This window comes from Diabrotica virgifera, chromosome 1 (genome assembly GCF_917563875.1).
Source record: "Diabrotica virgifera virgifera chromosome 1, PGI_DIABVI_V3a".
Taxonomy (NCBI): domain Eukaryota; kingdom Metazoa; phylum Arthropoda; class Insecta; order Coleoptera; family Chrysomelidae; genus Diabrotica; species Diabrotica virgifera.
In genome coordinates this window covers 120112495-120133075 of record NC_065443.1, presented here as the reverse complement: position 1 = coordinate 120133075, position 20581 = coordinate 120112495, and the positions used below count along the sequence as shown (strand labels likewise).

At 32.3% G+C, this 20581-nt stretch overlaps 1 protein-coding gene across 45 annotated transcripts in view; it reads left to right on the top strand.

Moving 5' to 3' along the window:
• The window catches only part of LOC114330552 (uncharacterized protein DDB_G0274171-like), a 522367-nt gene that overhangs the window by 436862 nt on the left and 64924 nt on the right, over positions 1 to 20581 (top strand). For 3 of the 45 annotated variants that reach the window (XM_050643675.1, XM_050643682.1, XM_050643464.1), the window contains one exon: positions 3658 to 3750. The exons of the other annotated variants lie outside the window; for them this stretch is intronic. The gene's annotated coding sequence lies outside the window, so the exon portion shown is untranslated. Of the gene's footprint in view, positions 1 to 3657; positions 3751 to 20581 lie in introns of those variants that run through there. 45 annotated transcript variants of the gene reach the window in all.

Sequence of the window (20581 nt, the reverse complement as noted above, 5' to 3'; positions counted from 1 at the left end):
TCTCGTTTCCTGCTTCTGTCGTGATGCTGTGTTCTACCTTTTTCGAAACTGCAATCAGCTACCGGGAACTCTTGGCTCAAGGAGGTTCTTTTACTCTCAACCTGGCCTACCTCTCGTTCTACGATAGATACTCCACACTCACGGAACTACACCGGCTTTCTCACTCTCCGTACACTACCGTCTACTACTCGACTTCACTTCTCGACAGCTCAAAACATTCTGATCTCTATTTGTCATTCATTCCCCTACTTTCTAAATATCCCTTCCAGATTCACAAATCAAAACTTCCACCACCAACTCTCATTCGCAGTATTCCTCAAAACCGATTTTTAAACTTTCTAAATATGCTTAATGGATTTCAAAGAAAATAGTTAATTCCCATTCTAAAATTACTTTCTACTATATACAAATTTTAATGACCTATTCTCTATTTCCACTTAGTCTTAATTAGCATCGGCTAATGACCGATCCTTCCGCGAACAACGATAATGACCTATTAACGATTTCACTTGAGTCTTATTTAATCACTTCTTAAAATTAAATATAACAATTTGTTGTATACAGGTTGTTCTAAATTTATATGCCCGTGGTTGAGAAAATTGAAAATATTTTATATTAAATTGAATTTTGTCTATAATTATCAAATTTTAATTTTCATATCAAATAGAAATATAACAATATATATATATAAATTGTGTAGAAGTATATAAATTTAAAATAAATGTAAAACCTATTTCGAATGGGGACAAATGATTGATTTGGCGACTCTCATCGCGACCGTCATCGCTTCGGCAAAATAAATATTGTACGTATACATAATATATTATGATGTATGTGAATATAAATTGTGTAGAAGTATTTAACTTTAAAATAAATGTAAAACCTATTTTACGATGGGGAAAATGATTGATTTCGCGACCATCATAGTGACCGTCATCGCTTCGGTGAAATAAATTTTGTACGAATATATTATGTGTATGTCTACATATAAAATGTATAGAAATATTAAAATTTATAATAAATGTAAAATCTATTTTAGTATGGGGAAAAAAGATCTATTTAGCGACCGTCATCGCGACCGTCATCTCTTCGGCGAAATAAATTTTGTACGTACATAAATATATATTAAGTGTATGTATATATAAATGGTGTAGAAGTATTTAAATTTGAAATAAATGTTAAACCTAATTTTGGATGGGGAAAAACGATTTATTTCGCGACCGTCATTGCGACCGTCATCGCCTCGAAGAAATAAATTTTTGAAGTGAAAACTTCTTGAGGGTCGTTGTGCAATTTTTGAATGGGGAAAAAGTATTAAATTAGCGACCGTCATCGTTTCGACGAAATACATTTTTGAAGTGAAAATTTCTTTAGGGACGTTGTGCACTTTTTAGATAGGGAAAAAGTATTGAATTAGCGAACGTCATCGGGACCGTCATCGCTTCGGAAAAAATAAATTTTTAAAGTGAAAACTTCTTTTGGGGACGTTGTGCAGTTTTTAGATGGGGAAGAAGTATTGAATTAGCGACCTTCATCGCTTCGGCGAAATAAATTTTTGAAGAGAACTCTTCTTTAGGGACGTTGTGCACTTTTTGGATGGGGAAAATTATTAAATTTGGATGGGGAGAAAGTAATAAATAAGCTACCGCCATCGTTTCGACGAAATAAACATTTGAAGTGAAAACTTCTTTAGGGACGTTGTGCTCTTTTTGGATGGAAAAAAGTATTAAATTATCGACCGTCATCGCTTCGACGAAATAAATTATTAAATGAAAACTTTTTTAGGGACGTTGTGCACTTTTTGGATGGGGGAAAAGTATTGAATTAGGGACCGTCATCGCTTCGACGAAATAAATATTTGAAGTGAAACTTCTTTAGGGACGTTGTGCACTTTTTCGACGGAAAAAAGTATTAAATTAGCGATCGTCATCGTTTCGACGAAATCAATTTTTGAAGTGGAAACTTCTTGAGGGACGTTGTGCACTCTTTGGATGGGGAAAATATTAAATTAGCAACCTTTATCGCTTCCACGAAATAAATTTTAAAATTTCTTTAGGGACGTTGTGCATTTTTTGGATAGGGATAAATTACTAAATTAGGGACCGTCATCGCTTCGACGAAATAAATATTTGAAGTGAAACTTCTTTAGGGTCCTTGTGCACATTTTGGATGGGGGAAAAGTATTGAATTGGGGACTGTCATCCATCGCTTCGACGAAATAAATATTTGAAGTGAAGCTTCTTTAGGCACGTTGTGCACTTTTTCGATGGAAAAAAGTATTAAATTAGCGACCGTCATCGCTTCGATGAAATCATTTTTGAAGTGGAAAGATCTTGAGGGACGTTGTGCACTTTTTGGATGGGGAAAATATTATATTAGCGAACCTTCATCGCTTCGACGAAATTAATTTTTGAAGTGAAAACTTCTTGAGGGACGTTGTGCACTTTTTAGATAAGGAAAAATTATTAAATTAGCGGCCGTCATCGCTTCGACGAAATAAATTATTAAATGAAAACTTTTTTAGGGACGTTGTGCACTTTTTGTATGGAGGAAAAGTATTGAATTAGGGCCGTAATCGCTTCGACGAAATAAATATTTGAAGTGAAACTTATTTAGGAACGTTGTGCACTTTTTCGATGTAAAAAAGTATTAAATTAGCGACTATCATCGATTCGACGAAATAAATATTTGAAGTGAAAACTTCTTGAGGGACGTTGTGCACTTTTTGGATGGGGAAAATTATTAAATTAGCGACCGTTATCGCTTCGACGAAATAAATTTTTGAATTGAAAATTTCTTTAGGGATGTTGTGCACTTCTTGGATGGGGAAAAAGTATTGAATTTGCGACCGTCATCACTTCGCTGAAATAAATTTTGTACATATATAAATTATGTGTATGTATACATAAATACCATAGGGCATACGCATCGCGTATATCGTATACGGTATAGGTATAGCACTTCTTTTAGGATGGGATAAAAGCATTGAGTTCGTAATTTATACACTATAAGAAATTTTCACTTCTCTCGGCACTCCCACGAGTGCCTTCAATTTTTATTTTTTTATTTCAACGGATATTCAACAGAAATGATGTAAGATTGATCGAGATATATGATATAGTGCTACTGTTACAGTTGTCCAAGCTTCTGGTATGTAACCTAGTACTACGCTATACCTTCTTCTTCTTGTGGTGATGTCTCCTTTAGTGGAGGTTAGCAACTACACTGGCAAATCTGTCTCTGTCCAATGCGGTACCAAACAAAAATGATGAATCAAGGCCGGTCCAGTCTCTGATATTTCTAAGCCATGAAATCTGGATGATCTGGTCTTTGACCGTTTATACTAGCTCTAAATATCTCTAAAGATCTATTGATTTATATCTCCAGATACTTCAGGTTTTCAAAATTTTCATATTTCTTAAGACTGTCTTGACTGCATCCAGTGGTATGTCTTGTTCTTGTTTATTAACTTAGTACTGGTAATATATTTTCTAATTTGCTACTCGGCGGAGTCTACTGTTCTTGTCTGCTAAGTATAGATTTTATATTCTTCCGTAATACATTTCCGTTTTCTTACGGGAACTAAATATTTAATTTAAATTTACGGTCTACTCCTCTTTCAATAATATTATAATAATAAATATTTCATTGTTTCAGATAACTAATAATAAATCAAGGAAATACTGGAACTATCAGAACTATGGAAACTGAAAAATTACCAATAAATTAATAAATTATGACAAAATTTAACTACTGAAGTTTTGTTCTTTAATTCTTTTACCATTCTCTAATCCTTTCCACATTTTAGTTTATGTCATCCCTAAAAATTTAACATTTTAAAGTAATATCACACTCATCCGTTCTTGTTAATAGTAACACACTAATATAATATAAGTATATTCACAATTCCGGACCCCTAAAGTATTTTGGGACAATCTTTAAATATAAAACAGAAAAAGAAATTACAAATATAGTCCAAGTAATGAAGCCTAAGTGGGGGTGGTTGCCACCCCATCTCGGGGTGGAAATTTTTCATTATATTTTATTATCAAAAGTTGGTAAAAACGTTTATTCTAAGCAAAAAACGTTCTATACATTTTTTTGATAAAATTGATAGTTTTCGATTTATTCGCTATCGAAAGTGTTAATTTCATATCGAAAAAATCAATGTTTTTAATAAGTTTTCTGCTAATAATTCCAAAAGTTTTCGTGTTATCGAAACAACTCTACTTATATTAACAAAAATGTACCTTTTGAAAAAATAAACAAAACCAATTTTCTTTAAGACCAATAATAATCGAGCTATACTGTATTATATGTTGGCCCTTCTTCGTCAAATGCTAAATATTGTAGTTTCAAAGTCAAAATCCGGAGAAACTATGCATTTTTCGAAGGACAACTTGTTCAAACTAATTTAAAATACTTAAAAATATCTATGTCGAGAAATAAAAAAAGTCTACCTCAAAAATTAAGTGACTTACAATGAAAAGAATGTCATTCCCTATTTTTTTCAGCGAAAAAGTGATCGCAAGCAACCCCCTAATCACCACTTTAATTAAAATTAGTCATTGACCTTATTTGGTCTTTTTTATTTATGTAATATTAATAGGTTTTAGAAGTTTGACCGGCTTAGAATGATTAGTTAAAAAAATGGAGTTAAAAGCTAATAACGAATTTGTAGTTTGGAAAAAAATGGCATTTTCTTCAGATTAGCAAGATCAACATCAGAGATGCGAAAAAATGTTTCAATGTGAAATTTTAACTTATTTAGTTTTCAAAAACGTAGCTTGCAAAAAATTTTTCTACTACAGAAATTGAGTAAGCTATTTACAATTAAAACTTGTAATAACATGCTAAAACCCCCTTTAACAACCTTTCAAAGTAACCTCTTTTTGCGACTGAGGATTTTAAAAATATTTATTATTAATAGACTTATAGATCTTGTGAAAACCTACAAAACTATTTTTTACCAAACTTTCCAAGATAAAAAAATAAAAAAGTTAGGGTTAAAAAATAAATATATGTATTTTTTTGAAAAAAAAAAGAAGAAGTCTAAGTGGAAGCATAATAATGTAAGTTAGCGGTGTTTTCAGTCATTGACCTTACTTATTCTTATTTATTTGTGTATTATTAATAAATTCTATAAGTTTGACTGACTTAGAATAATTAGTTTTTAAAAAATTGAGTTAAAAGCGAATAACGAATTTTTGTAGTTTGGTAAAAAATGCCATTTTCTTCAGAATAGAAAGATTAGCATCAGAGATACGAAAAAATGTTTCAATATAAAATTGTAGGTTATTTAGTTCCCAGGAACTTGGTTTGAAAAAATTTTTTCTACGGCAAAAATTGAGTGAATCGTAAATGACTACCTACATCGAAAAACATTGATTTTTTATACAAAACTAACACTTTCGATAGCGAATAAATCAAAAACAATTAATTTCATCAAAAAAATGTATAGAACATTTTTTGCTTAGAATGAATGTTTTTATCAACTTTTGCAGTCAAAATATAATAAAAAATGTCCACCCCCGAGATGGGGTGCCAACCAACCACCCCCATGGTAAAAGCGCCTTTCGGATTCATATAGATTTTGATCCTTGGACTATCCACTAATTATTCTCAAATTTTCAAGCAAATCGATCCATTCTGTAAAAATTGCGAGGTGAAAAGCTTTGGTTCCTGACCTAATATAGACACGCTTACACGTGTACCAGACTCAATCGATAAGCTCTAACATGTAACACAATTGTGCTCATAGTATGAATGGTTGCTTAAGCAATGCTCTAGAGTGTAGAGAGCTGCCGATCTCTGGATTCTAGGATATTCTATCCTTGGCAGAAATATGTGCACGGTTAGTTTATATTACCCCAACTTGTAAAAATAAAATGGACATAGAGAAAAAGCGGCCGAATAAATAGTTAGGAATGAGTCACTTTTTGTTTTCACTCAATTTTGAAAAAATGTGAAAACTTTGAATTATCCACGTCCGTCTGTCCGTCTGTCTGTCTGTCCGACAGCTAATATAACTCCTACGTCATTGTATCAGGTACAATGACAAATGAGGTGTCAAATGAAAGCTTATAATCCAAAGATGGTAAATAAGATGAGAAATTTGACCTAGGCTGTCTGTGCCTCTGTCCGTCCGACTGAGAATATAACTCCTCCGTCAATTTACCAAGTAAAATGACAAATGAGGTGTCAAATGAAAGCTTATAATCCAAGGATGATAATAAAGGTAAGAAATTTTACCTAGGATGTCTGTCCGTCCGACCGCGAATATAATTCCTTCGTCATTTTACCACGGAGAATGGCAAATGAGATGTCAAATGTAAGCTCATAATCCAAGGATGGCAGATGAGGTGTCAAATAAAAGCCCAAGGATGGTATTAAAGATGAGAAATTTGACATCGGACTTCCGGTTTTAGAGTTGCAACCGTATGAACTGTTTTAAAGTCACCGAAATAGTATACGCGATATATCATTCGACGTGGCTTAGCAAGATGAGAACAAATGTAAAATTTTGAATTTTTATATCATTTCCGGTTAAAAAGTTCTAACCAGAAGTGCAGAAATATTACATGTAACACATAAATCGAAGCGAATTGAAAAGTTCAGTTTGAATCTTTAGTTTCGGTTTTGAAGTCATTTCTGTTTAAACAATGATGACCCAAAATTTAGTAAAAATGACTCAAAATTAGTAAAATCGTTTATCAATCGGCGCAAAGTTACACGAAGCGTTCAAATATCGACTTCCAGTTCTACTTTCGATTACTTTGGGTGAAAACCTAGGACTTACGAAGCTCAATTACTTGTTTAATATAAGTGTAATGGCAGCCAGCGAAGAAGTTACCATGGTTGTGGATTCTAATCTGCCACAACTGCCACAATTACTGTTCTTTAAGTAAATATTGCGAAGTCATAAAAACCATATAAACGAAAAACTGGAATATCTAGGCCACATAATGAGAGGAGAAAAGTACTCTCTGCTAAGACTCATAATCCAAGGAAAAATCTCGGGAAAAAAATGTGGGACGTAGGAGGATTTCCTGTTTGCGAAGATTAAGGGAGTGTTATGGGTGCAGTTAAATACAGTTGTTTAGAGCTGCAGCCAACAAAGTTAAGATTGCTGTGATGGTAGCCAACCTCCGATAGGAGACGGTACTGCAAGAAGAAAAAGTAAATATTTAGGTCTGCAAGGAAGCTTAGAGGCCAAACACCTGTATAATACAGAACGAAAGATTTTTGTAGATTTTTGTGGATTCGACTAGCTCTAATCTCTGAGGAATAGGTACAACTTATCTATATAAATAAAAATGAATGTTTGTATGTATGTATGTATGTATGTATGTTCCTTATAGACTCGCAAACTATGCATTTGATCGTATGATGATCTTAATCGAAATTGTTGTACATGAACCCGGGATGGTTTCTGAGTTGGTACGACCAATCTGAGTAAAAAGGGGGCTTGCACCCCATAATTATTTTTTATTTTTTTGATGTAGAATCAAAAGATACATACAATCCTAAATTTTCACTTTTCTATCACCAACCGTTATTTTTTAATAGCCATCTAAATATTACCTCTTCTATATAAATAAAAATGAATGTTTGTATGTATGTATGTATGTATGTATGTTCCTTATAGACTCGCAAACTATGCATTTGATCGTATGATGATCTTAATTAAAGTCATGAACCTAGATGCCAACTCCGCGAGTATCGAGAATCGGCGAAATTAATGAATTCAATGGAGGGTATGATATTGTAAAATTTGTGAGAAGTGAAAAACTATTATGGCTGGTATATGTCTAGAGACAAGAAGATACAAAAACAATAACGAAAATATTACAATAGATGTCGACATGAAAACGAAATAAATGAAGGCCTAGAACCATATGGTTGTTTGACGTTGAAGACGACCTGAAAACTATGAATGTACGACAATGGACAAGGACATAACTATACAAGCAGGGACCAATCCAGGTTTATGGTGTCAAAGGAACAATAATAATTAAAAAATACATACACTACTGAATTTTTGCTCTTTTATGACCTACTCTTATTTGTTAATAGCCAGATTTGTAACTTAATAATTTTTAACCGAGTTCGATAACTGTCACTTCTTAGTCACTTCTTAGTCAGTAAACAGCAATATAGTTGTTTATGTATCGAACGTAGTAGTGGCGATTAATTGGTAGTTTACTTTCTCAATGTAACTCTCAAGTAAATTTATTATTAATTTGCTGGGCCACAATCACCAAAGAGAAATAACAAAGGAGAGGATGTCTTTGTCCCGCGTATTCCGATGATTCCAACAGGTTTGCCATTTGATTTCAGATATCTACAATGTGCCGTGCCCTTGGCTTTTACCATGACGATAAACAAAGCGCAATTTTTTGGAACTAAAAAGCATGTGAACTTTAGTAAATTTTATATATTTCTAAGGTGATATAAAGTTCGCTGGGTCAGCTAGCTTTAAATAAAAATTTAAACAAACAGAAATACAAAACAACAACAGATGATATCAACTAATCATATTGATCATACAGGGTGTCCCAGACCAATTTATCCAGGCTATATCTCTTAAACGAATAAAGATTTTCGAGTGGGACAAAAACTGATCTATTCCATTTTTAATACGATTTAATGTATCTGGTGTAGAAATCATCCATTAAATTTTCATCCTTTAGTTACACCCCCTAACTTAATTTTTTTTAATAGCACCCTGTACATTTTTTTATAGTTTTGAATGTGGTCTTCTATCGTCTACTCAAAAGATTTTTTAAAAATAAAATCGGTTTGTAAGTAATGTAGAAAATATCAGTTTCCTTTTTGTTATTATGTGCCCCAGACTAACTTCCCAGGCTATAATTCTTAAACGAATAGAGATTTTCGAATGGGACAAAAACTGATCTATTTAATTTGTAATACACTTTCATATGGCGTAGCAAACATTTATCCCCTATATATTCATCCCTTAGTTACAGCGTGCTATTTAAAAATAGGGGCTGTAACTAAGGGATGAATATTTAGGAGATGATATTTTTCTACGCCATATTAAATTTTATTACAAATGGAATAGATCAGTTTTTGTCCTTTTCGAAAATCTCTATTCGTTTAAGAAATATAGCCTGGCTAAATTAGTTTGGGACACATAATTAACAAAAATTAAATGATATTTTCTTGATTACTTACGAACCGATTTTATTTTAAAAAAATCTGTTGAATAGACGATAGAAGATCACATCCAAAACTATCAACAAATGTACAGGGTGCTATTTAAAAAATTCAAGTTAGGGGTTGTAACTGGGGGATGAATATTTAGGGCATGATTTTTCTACGCCATATTATTGGAATATATCAGATTTTGTCCCATTCGAAAATCTTTATTCGTTTAAGAGATATAGCCTGGATAATTTATTCTGGGACACCCTGTATATTAAAAATGAATTTTAATATTAATAAATAAAGAACCAGGTCTTGCCTAAAGCTTTACAAAGTGTGAAAATAATACTTATGGCAAAATGTACTTTGGGGTTTATGTAATTGAATGTATTGTTGGCATAATATTGTTCAAAAATAAATTGTTGGCTTCATGCAGCTGAATACAAATTTTGACTACAGTTGAGGTTGAATGTAGATGAATCTTTAATATAAGGTTTTGTGGATGTAAGTAGTTTCAGGTAGGCGTTGAGTTCTCCATAGTAGCAGCCATGTTACTACATATTGTGTCCTGTATGGTGGACCACTTCGTTGTGACAGTCACACCAAAAAGGCAGACAAAAATAATTTCAATTAAAGCCAAAAAACTAAAACAGGTATATAAAAAATACTTATTATCATTGACCAAAGACAATCAAATGTTTATAGTTTATACAAATATGTATATATAAATTGAATTAATATTAAAGCAAATAAGTTATATATTAAATAAAAGTTTATATTTCATTCACGTGTTGACCATCGGCAAGCTAACAATATGAAGCGAAGTGCTAATTAATTTCGAATTTCCTTATCGTCTTTTTGTACTCAGTCAGAATGTGATAAGGAAACAAGGTTTTAAGCTAAGGACACATTATTAACACGTGTCGTGTTAACACGTGTCAACACGGCACGTCAGAATGCGACATATCAAATAGGCCGGACACATATCTGTGTTGCAAAACGTGTGATATGCTGATATTTTGATGTTCTTAAACTAGTAAAAGAGCACTTACAATATAATGGAGCAACTACAAGAAGAGATGAATTGGTTAGATGAAGAAGAGGAAATGGTAGCTGTTTCTGCGGCATTGCTTAGCTACGATATGAATGCAGAGAGTACTGGGTTCATCCAAGAAACGAAAGTAGACACGAATTTGGTGAATACCATGTTCTGCTAATTGTTCCTCCATATTTAAACGTATAAAATGTACGTATAAAATATGTAAACAAACTCCCGGCGCTGTCTTGATGTTTTAACACACTGTAATACTCTGACGAAAATCTAACCACGTTAGATATTGAAAACACGCGTTAAGACGTGATAAAGCGTGTTGTCGGTTTCTGACGACACATCACAATAATATGTGTAGATCTATTTAAAATAACGTAGGTAATAGATATTTCTATGACACGTGTTAATGCGTGTTAACACGACACGTGTTAATAATGTGTCCTTAGCTTTAATGTGTTTATTATTTTAAAAGTTTATAATGTGTAATTATATTTAGTCCATTAAAATGTTACATTTTTTAAGCCATACCTTGCATTTGTTAGAGGAGTCAATTTTATTTCTTTAATGTATAGGGGGGATCAGTCGAAGCTTAAGTTCAAGTTTTTGGGGTCGCCGCCCTTGTCCCCCGGTCGCCATCTTGGAAATGGTGTGCAAAGGGGTTTCGCACTATATCTCGTAAACTACCAACCCTAAGGAAAATCTAATTAAACATAAAATGTAGCAAATTAAATTTTCTACAATTCTGTTTCTATTACTTTTTATCGTCAAGTGACCAACAAAAAAGATATAAACAAAAATATGTTTAACATTTTTAACAAGTTTCCTTTTGGAGGTTATAACTTTTTTTCAGTTCATTTTAAAATAAAATAACATTATAGCAATTTTGTAGAGGGTTTTCTATCGAACAATTTTCACTATAAAGTTGTTTAATTCTATTTATTTATATGTGTTTTACACCGCTCAAAACTTGACCATATCCTCGAATGCTCATAGGGATACAATAAAAACAAAAGTTAGGCTTACTTTTCTATCTATACAGAGAGAGTCTGTAATTTGGAATAAATTCAATATCTCTAATACTAATTGTTTTTTTGAAACTTGCTCAGACCAGTCGATTAGTATTTCAAATTGTCCTTTTTGACATACAATAATAATGTATACAGGGCGTCCCAATTTAGAGATATGACGTCATCGTTGATTTTCTTAAATGGCAACACTATCATTTTGATAGCTATTTTGATTGGGTGCGTAAAGTTATACATAACTGCAAAATATCAAATTTTTATTCTCTACCATTTACAAGATAATAAAAAATAACAAAGGTATGTCTGTAATTTGGAATAAATTCAATAATTCAAATACTAATTGTTTTTTTGAAAAATGCTCAGACCCGTCGATTAGTATTTCAAATTGTCATTTTTCACATATAATAATAATGTATACAGGTTGTCCCAAATTAAAAATTTGACGTCATTGTTGATTTTCTTAAATGGCAACACTGTTATTTTGATAGCTATTTTGATAGGGAGTGTAAAGCTATACATAGCTGCAAAATTTCAAATTTTTATACCCTACCATATACAAGATAATAAAAAATAACAAAGTAATAATAAATAAATAATCAAATAATAATTGAATTTAATTATTTCAATTAAGAAAATGCTCATAATGTTGCCCTAAATTATTGGCAAATGGTGAATGGGCAATATTATGAGCATTTGCTTAATTGAAATAATTAAATTTCATTATTATTTGATTACTTGTTTTTCATAACTCTTATTTTTTATTATCTTATAAATGGTAGGGAATAAAATTTTTTAAATTTTACAGTTATGTTTAACTTTACACACCCTGTCAAAATAGCTATCAAAATGATAGTGTTGCCATTTAAAAAAATCAACGATGCTGTCATATCTCTAAATTTGGACACCCTGTATACATTTTTATTTTATGTCAAAAATGACAATTTGAAATACTAATCGACGGGTCTGAGCATTTTTCAAAAAAAAACAATTAGTATGCATTTGAATTATTGAATTTATTCCAAATTACAGACATAACTTTGTTATTTTTTATTATCTTGTAAATGGTAGAGAATTAAATTTGATATTTTGCAGAGATGTATAACTTTACACACCCTATCAAAATAGCTATCAAAATGATAGTGTTGCCATTTAAGAAAATCAATGATGACGTCATATCTCTAAACTGGGACGTCCTGTATACATTATTATTGTTTGTCAAAAAGGACAATTTGAAATACTAATCGACGGGTCTGAGCAATTTTCAAAAAAACAATTAGTATTTGAGATATTGAATTTATTCCAAATTACAGACTCTCTCTGTATATATTTTTTATTCATACAATTTATTATGATTTTAACATTCCTATGCTATTAATCTGTTTTTGACCTTTCTCACCACTATAAAACTTATAACCCTAAGCATATAATATAGAAAAGGCCCAAGAAGTTGTTTGAGGACAAATTCGCCGGTTCAGAAGAAGAATGACGCAACCGCAAAATACAAAATTCTTAAGGAGAGCACAAAACGAATTTTTGATATCAAAGTTATAAAGTATGATCAAAATTAGCCATTCACCACACGGTGGTCAGGATCTCGAGATATAAGCGTTTTTTTGGTGTGCCGATTGTTTTTGAAGTAACATAACTTTTTTCCTATTGTATATTTTGACTTTAAATTTTCCAAAAAACTTCTTCATGAATTATATTTTATTGTGGTGTTGGTTAAAAGTATAAGCTAAAAAGTTTGTCACTTAACTTTTTTAAGTAAACATGAAACTAACGAAATATGATGACAAAATATTTAAAAACTAACTACTCCTTTTTTAATGTGTTTAAACATTTTGGACAAATTTCATTGTTATCTACATACTTCAAAGATGGCACAGTAAAACTTTCAAAAGGAAATATTTACAGCGACCAAAGATACAGCGAGGTGAATTTGAAAAATCATCAAAATTAATTTTCGACATTTTTGTATAAAATTTGATTTTTGGACATGTTCCTAGTTCCACCAAATCAAGATAAAAATAAACTTCATATTCGGATTCAGCGACCTCGAAAACATAAAAATGGAACAAACTTGGTCATTCACCTTAAATTTGATTTTCGTGGTGGGCATAACGATTGCTGCCGCTCTACTAAATAATAGATAGATTTTGCACCTCTTAAAATAACCGCTGATTTTGGCTCCTTTACTTTATTAGTATTTATTAAGCATAACGATTACGGCAAGTAGGTTTTTCTTGTCATCGTTATCGTTATTTAAACATAACCTCACTTCACGACGTTATTGTAATTTTAAGCATACACTTGAACAGTTTTTGATATTTTAATTTATAGGTAATCAAAATTAGAATCTATGTAAATGTAATTTTACTGATTTTTTTACATTCTGGCAACAAAGCAATTTAACCATTACTATAACGATAACGATAAGCACTACTTTAAACCTCCGTAAATTACGGAATCTCTTATGTTTAATAACGATAACGGATCATATATTCGCTACTGCGCAGACGTAGTATAACGATAACCATAACGGAATTGCAAAATAAGAGGTGCAAAATCTCTCTAATGTAGATAGAAAAGTATTTTTTTTATTGTATTCCTATGACAATTCGAGAATTTGGTCAAGATTGGAGCACTGTAAAACCTAGATAATAAATAAAATTAAACAACTTTATAGCGAAAATTGTTCATTTAAAAATCCTCTACAAAATAACTTTATTGTGAAATGAACGGAAAAAAAGTTATAACCTCCAAAAGGAAACTTCTTACAAAATTTTCTCATATTTTTGTTTGTAACTTTTTTGTTGGTCACTTGACGATAAAAAATAATAGATATAAAATTGTAGAAAATTTAATTTGCTACATTTTATGTGTAATTATATTTTCTGTAGGATTGCTAGTTTAGAAGATACAGTGCGAGAGCCGTTTGCACTTCTTTTTCCAATATGGCGGTCGGGGGACAAGGGTGGCGACCCCAAAAACTTGAACTTAAGCTTCTACTGAATCCTCTACACATTAAAAAAAAAAATTGACTCCTCTTAGAAATGCAACCCTAAATGTAACATTTCAATGGACTAATTGGTTTAACTTCGAATAAAATTAGTGAAAATCCAAGGAAATCAGGTGAGCTCCTTTATCTTTTTCCCTTTCCAATCTGCGAAAGGGTCTGTAAGTACTCTTGATATTGTGTTGCAGTTTTGGTATCCAGGAGTACACACATCATGAACAACTCTCAACCAACCACATCTACATGAAACAACTCCAATTCCAACCGAAAATCTTATGTCGCTGCAGCACTCTCCAGGCCTCCTCCCCCTTCATTCCCGAAACGGGAACAAGCAATTGTGATGCACTCCATTCTAAATACTGTTTTATTTGAATTTATTAAAGCGATTGGTGAAATAGTTTAACCAAAAAATATTTCTTTTGCGTCTCGCATATCGAATAATCGAATATGCATTTTCCTCACATCGACCGAAATCGTTGATCAACTTCTGAAAGCTACTTCTCACGTCACAATTAATTCCACCGTCGTACCTATCCGCCGGCCTATTTCTCCGGCCAAAAGAATTCTCATTTCAAATGTATGTTCTTCCATCCCGCATTCACTAATCGAACAGCACCTAAAAGATATTGGCTTACAGCTAGTCGCACCTGTTACTTTTGTAAAATGCGGAACAACGGATGGTCAATATGCACATATCATGAGTTTTCGTAAGGTTATATTTATTATTTCCGACAAGGAGGACTTTGAAGTGCAATATTCACTGCTAATAAACCATGAAAATTCTTCATATAGGATATTTTTATCCACCGACAGATTGGAGTGTTTTCTTTGTAAACTTACGGAACATACTGCGGAGTCTTGCCCTAAAGTCCCCAGTGAAATAGACCATACAATTATTTCAGCTAATGCTCCTACCAATTCTTCACTTTAAGCCGACTCCCTAACTTCAGCAAAAGAACTTCCATCTTCAGAAATTGAGTCCATCTCCGCTAACGACACACCTACCTCGGCTACCATTATGGATCTATCTATCCCCCTCCAACTAATAATGACCCCATTTTGACAGTAGGACAAAAAAGAGGACAACCTACTGACAGTCCACTTGATACTCCTACCATGCTCTCTCCTTCCATTACTCCGGAGCAATCAAATTCTCAAGACCCTTCGACATTCATGATGCCACCAAAACAGGCCAAAAAAGGCCAAATCTGATCCTCGCCCGAATTATTCAATGGGGCCTAATGGTATCTCCGATATAGAATCGGCTTACAAAAAAAATCCGGGTAATTTTATAGTCAATTCTACTCAACTCATTGCGTTTCTTGAGAACTCTTTTGGATGCCCCAACCCTCTACTAGAAGCCCAAAAATTCTCCTTCGACATAGATGGTATTCTGAAGGAGTTATCAGAGATTCACACAGGTACTAAGGAAAGGTCACTAAAACCCGTATCACCAGAATCTCGAAAAAATTAAAACAACAGCCTACTTCCGATGATACACAAGATTATATAAGTGCCTCCTCCGATAACCCCTCTGATGTCGAATCTAATAACAGCATACATAATGAATAGTTCTCTTCGTATATTGTTTCTTTTTTGTATTCAAGTTAATTCAGTGGAATTGCGATGGGTTCTTCCCTCGGCTGGAGAGATTCCAGCACTTAATATCACAATTTAATCCAAACGTTATATGCCTGCAAGAAACCAACGCAACAAATTCCAAACTTCCTCATTTAAAACAGTTCGACGGATACCACTATATAAGGACCAATTTGATCAAGTTTTTTTACACCGATGCTTCCAAAAGTGACCTGGGCGTTGGCAGTATAGTCACCTATAAAAACAATTTCATTTGTGCTTCTTTTATTCCTCTTTTGTGTAGCGTACATACTGGATAATTTTATATAATCTTACAGACTGTTAAGCACATTGACCTTCCGAACATAAATGTTGCCATTTGTACAGATTCTCTAGCTTCCCTATTATGTATTCAGGAATTATTTACGGAGCATCCCCTTGTCCAAAATATCCATTACAGTTACCATCACCTCTCTACATTAAACACTAAGCTCACCTTCATATGGATTCCGTCTCAGATTGGTATACCTGGCAATGAACTCGCAGATCAACATGCTAAAACTGATTCAACAGATACCACGTCAACAACGCATATCCAGATTAAAAAATAGTTAAAAACAGAAGCGTACAGATTCACCGGGAGATTATGGCAAACCCACTGGAGCTCTTTAAATACTTTATTACGTGCAATCCAGCCGTCATTGTATAAACCTCTATACACTGGACCCACGGGACTTTCTAGACAAGACCTTACAATTATAAGAAGAATCCTTATAGGCCATACTAAACTAACACACAGCTTCCTAATGACATCAGATGTCCGGCTTAACTGTCAAACATGCCAGTGCTACCTAACAGTCAAACACATTCTTACCGAATGTCATAAATTCAGTACAGTAAGACGACAGCTAGAACTCAAACTGCAGCTATGTGAAATACTCAGTGACTCCAACCAAATAGAAAAAGTTATTCAGTTTTTTAAAAAAGTATCGTTGTATCATAAACTCTAAAACATTTTTATATGATATTATTGTGACGACTTAATGCTACTATATTAGGATAACTTATTAATTCTATTATACCTCTGTAATATTGTTTTTAATGTCCCCGTGCGAGTGGCCATAGTTGCCGAGCACGTAAATGTAAATAAAAAAATAAATAAATAAAAGTTTGATAAGAAACATCGCTTAGAGGTTATGTAAAAAAAGATTATTACCAGAAAGTTATAAAAAATATCAAACAAAAAAATATGAAACAATATTATTAATATGTACCTTTTACCTGCTCATTTCAGTGAGTTTTAAACCATATAGACAAGGCGTAAACGCCGGGTTCGTTGGGAAAAATATTTCGATGAGATTTTTTTGCATAACTACATTCGTGAGACATCCCAGAATAAGGTTCAAGAAGTCGCCCACGTGAAAAGTGGACCAAATTTTTTTTAACAATTTTTTTTGTAGGTTTTTTGGACCATTCTGGATGAAAAAGGTTTCTTATAATTTTTCTCTAAAGTTGATCGTTCTCGAGTTATAAGCAATTTAAAATTGAAAAAAAAAACCAAAAATGGCGATTTTCAAGGCTTAATAACTCGGTTAATAAAAGTTATTATTATGAAAGTCAGAAAGTGACTAAATCAAAGTTTAATGCCCCCCACCCCCATACAAGATCCCGAAGAAATTTTTGTTATTATTTTATTACTAAGCTGTTATTTTTAAATAATAATATTGAGCGCCATGCACGTGGTAGCCGGCCGTAAGTGTGAGTGCAAGTAAGATGCACAATTGGACTGCCGGAGTGGCATCTCTCTCGCATTCAGCATTTACGGCCGGCTACCACGTGCATGGCACTCAATATTATTATTTAAAAATAACAGCTTAGTAATAAAACAATGACAAAAATTTCTTCGTGATCTTGTAGGGTGGCATTAAACTTTGATTTAGTCACTTACTGACTTTCATAATAATAACTTTTAACCGAGTTATTAAGCCTTGAAAATCGCAATTTTTCGTTTTTTTCTTCAATTTTTAATTGCTTATAACTCGAAAACGATCAACTTTAGAGAAAAAAGAAACCTTTTTTATCCAGAATGGTCCAAAAAACCTACAAAAAAAATTGTCCGGGCCAAAAATATTGATTTTTGCAATTTGATTAAAAAAATTGTTAAAAAAAATTTGGCCAACTTTTCACGTGGGCGACTTCTTGAACCTTATTCTGGGATGTCTCACGAATGTAATTATGCAAAAAAAACTCATGGGAATAATTTTCTCAACGAACCCGCCGTTTTCGCCTTGTCTAATATTAATCGGTTATGTATGACAAAAAACTTCACTTTAAATAGATTAACTGACAGATCAGATATTCAATTCATCAACTATAAAAGCAGACTACAATTTTTTTTTCTCAAACCAGGTTAAATTTTTGCACTAGTCAGTTCTTCATGTGACATACGAATTCATATTTAAGGATCTTGTGCTTTGCGCTTTTGTAGCTTGAGAATGACTGAACGAAATTAGCTAATTTCCATTTTAAAACATTTGTAGCTGTCGAAGGAGGTCTTAAAAGATGATAAAATGCGATGAAAATATAAAAAAATACTCATCAGTTATATTATACTCCTTTAGATTTATGTCAACACAACTGCAGTTAAATTCGCGTCTATTTACTTTTTTACGTTTGCCGTGAACTTCATGCTTTTTTCACTTTGTGTGATCTAAATATGGTATTTAGAATTGTTTCGAAAAATTTATAATTATTAATAAAATGTATTGCATTAATGCACAATTTGAATTTTCAAATTTATCGCGGAGAAAATGTTGAAATATAGTTTTTATTATTGTAAGTAATAAAATGTTTTAAAATTATTTTTAATTATAAACATATTTTCTGTATATTAATTTTTAATATTTTCAAAAATAGAGATAATCTTGAGCAATGAGCAGTTCTTTTACACACTTCCTATACAACTAATAAAATTTGTTATGTGATGGGATACTGTAAAGATCTTCTTCCTTACACTTCTACAAATATTTTAAAATCTAAAGTATCCAAATCATTCCAGTCCTTCTCGAGTTATAAAATAAATAATATATAAAAAATAAGAGGAAAAAAAGTGGAGAGTATCAGATAAAATTGGAGGGTGCTAAAATAAATTAAGGGAATTAGAAAAAAATGAGGGTGTCAGAAAAAATTTAGTGCGGTGACTGCAGAAGGCAGTTATTGATTGTATTCCTCGGCGCATGGCGACGTGCAAAATCACTGGTATAAAAAAATATTATCTCTGGTTTTATATTATATTATGTAATTCTATTGCCTAATAATTCTAAAAACAAAATAATCATTTATTCAAGGTATCAGTTTGAATATGATCCTACTTTAACCCCAACTTTAATCAATAATATAATGTTCTTATATTAAACAAAATATTGATCATGATTGACCTAAAACTCTTTTCAATAATTAGTGTTGCCCAAAATCGGTCTTGGTCTTGCAGTCTTGGCCTTGTTCTTCCGTTTTCGCAAAACCAAGACCAAGACCAAGACCGCTTAATTTTAGCAAGACCAAGACCAAGACTTACCGTGCAAGACTTGAGCAAGAACAAGACTAAGTATGCGCGACTTTTGCATCTTGTAGTTAGAACTGAGGGTCGTTTTAGGGGGCATATAAGTTCGGCTATATTCTTAAATACTCTATGAGAAACAAAAAAAATTGTAACAAAAAGTTTGAAAATTTGACTTTACGAACAATACCATACCTAAACATACATAGCAAATTAAAATATCTATTAAAATAACACTCGACACATTTGACATGTACTCAGAAGTCATTATTATAATGTATAAATAAAAATTTTTAGTAGATTGTTTCTCAGTAGCCGACTTCTTTGCTCTGAAATTAATTGTCCTGGTTTTGAGAATAGTCGACTTCTAATCATATTCATATAACACAACATTTCTGCGTTGCGACGCCTACAGTAATATCGAATACCGTATCCAAACTTTTTAAAAATATGTCACCTTAGCACTTTATAAATTTACATAAATAATTTTTTTCATTATTAGTTTTCTAGGAATTTAACCAGAAATCTTATCTTATCAGTATACATTATTATAGTAAGGCTATTATGTATTGCTTCTGCAGCACAGTCAGCAGAAACAATACATAATAGACTTACTATAATAATGTATACTGGTGTCCTGTGTTATGAGGTCACTCGGCTAAACAAAATTTGCCGAAACAGCGCGGCCATTATTTGTAAGAATCATAACCAGACAAATATACAAAAGTATAGAGATAATGCCGGATATCGTGTAAACATAATACCGAAATATTAACGGGTCATTTTTAATGTCTCAAATTTCCTAAACCTGCTGTCCAATTTAAGTGATTTTTTTTTAATATATTGTCTTATTCTTTACAAATATCGCAGTAATAATAGATATTGTTGCTAGACAGGTCAATTATTATCAGTGTATACCGGGTGTACCAACCAAACTGTGTTTTTCTCACTCTGTCGGATATTGTAGCATTATGCTAACTTATTATTCTAGCATGCAATAGCATACTGAAATTAAAGCCCAACTATAGCCTCATATTTTTTAACATTATGTTTTTTTATTCATTCACTTATATTGGATATGTTATACAAAAGTCAGGTATAGTCCGTCCGCTATAACTTTTCCCATATTCATTTTCAATCAAATTAAGTCAAAACATAAATTGAAACGAACGTCGATGTGTATATAT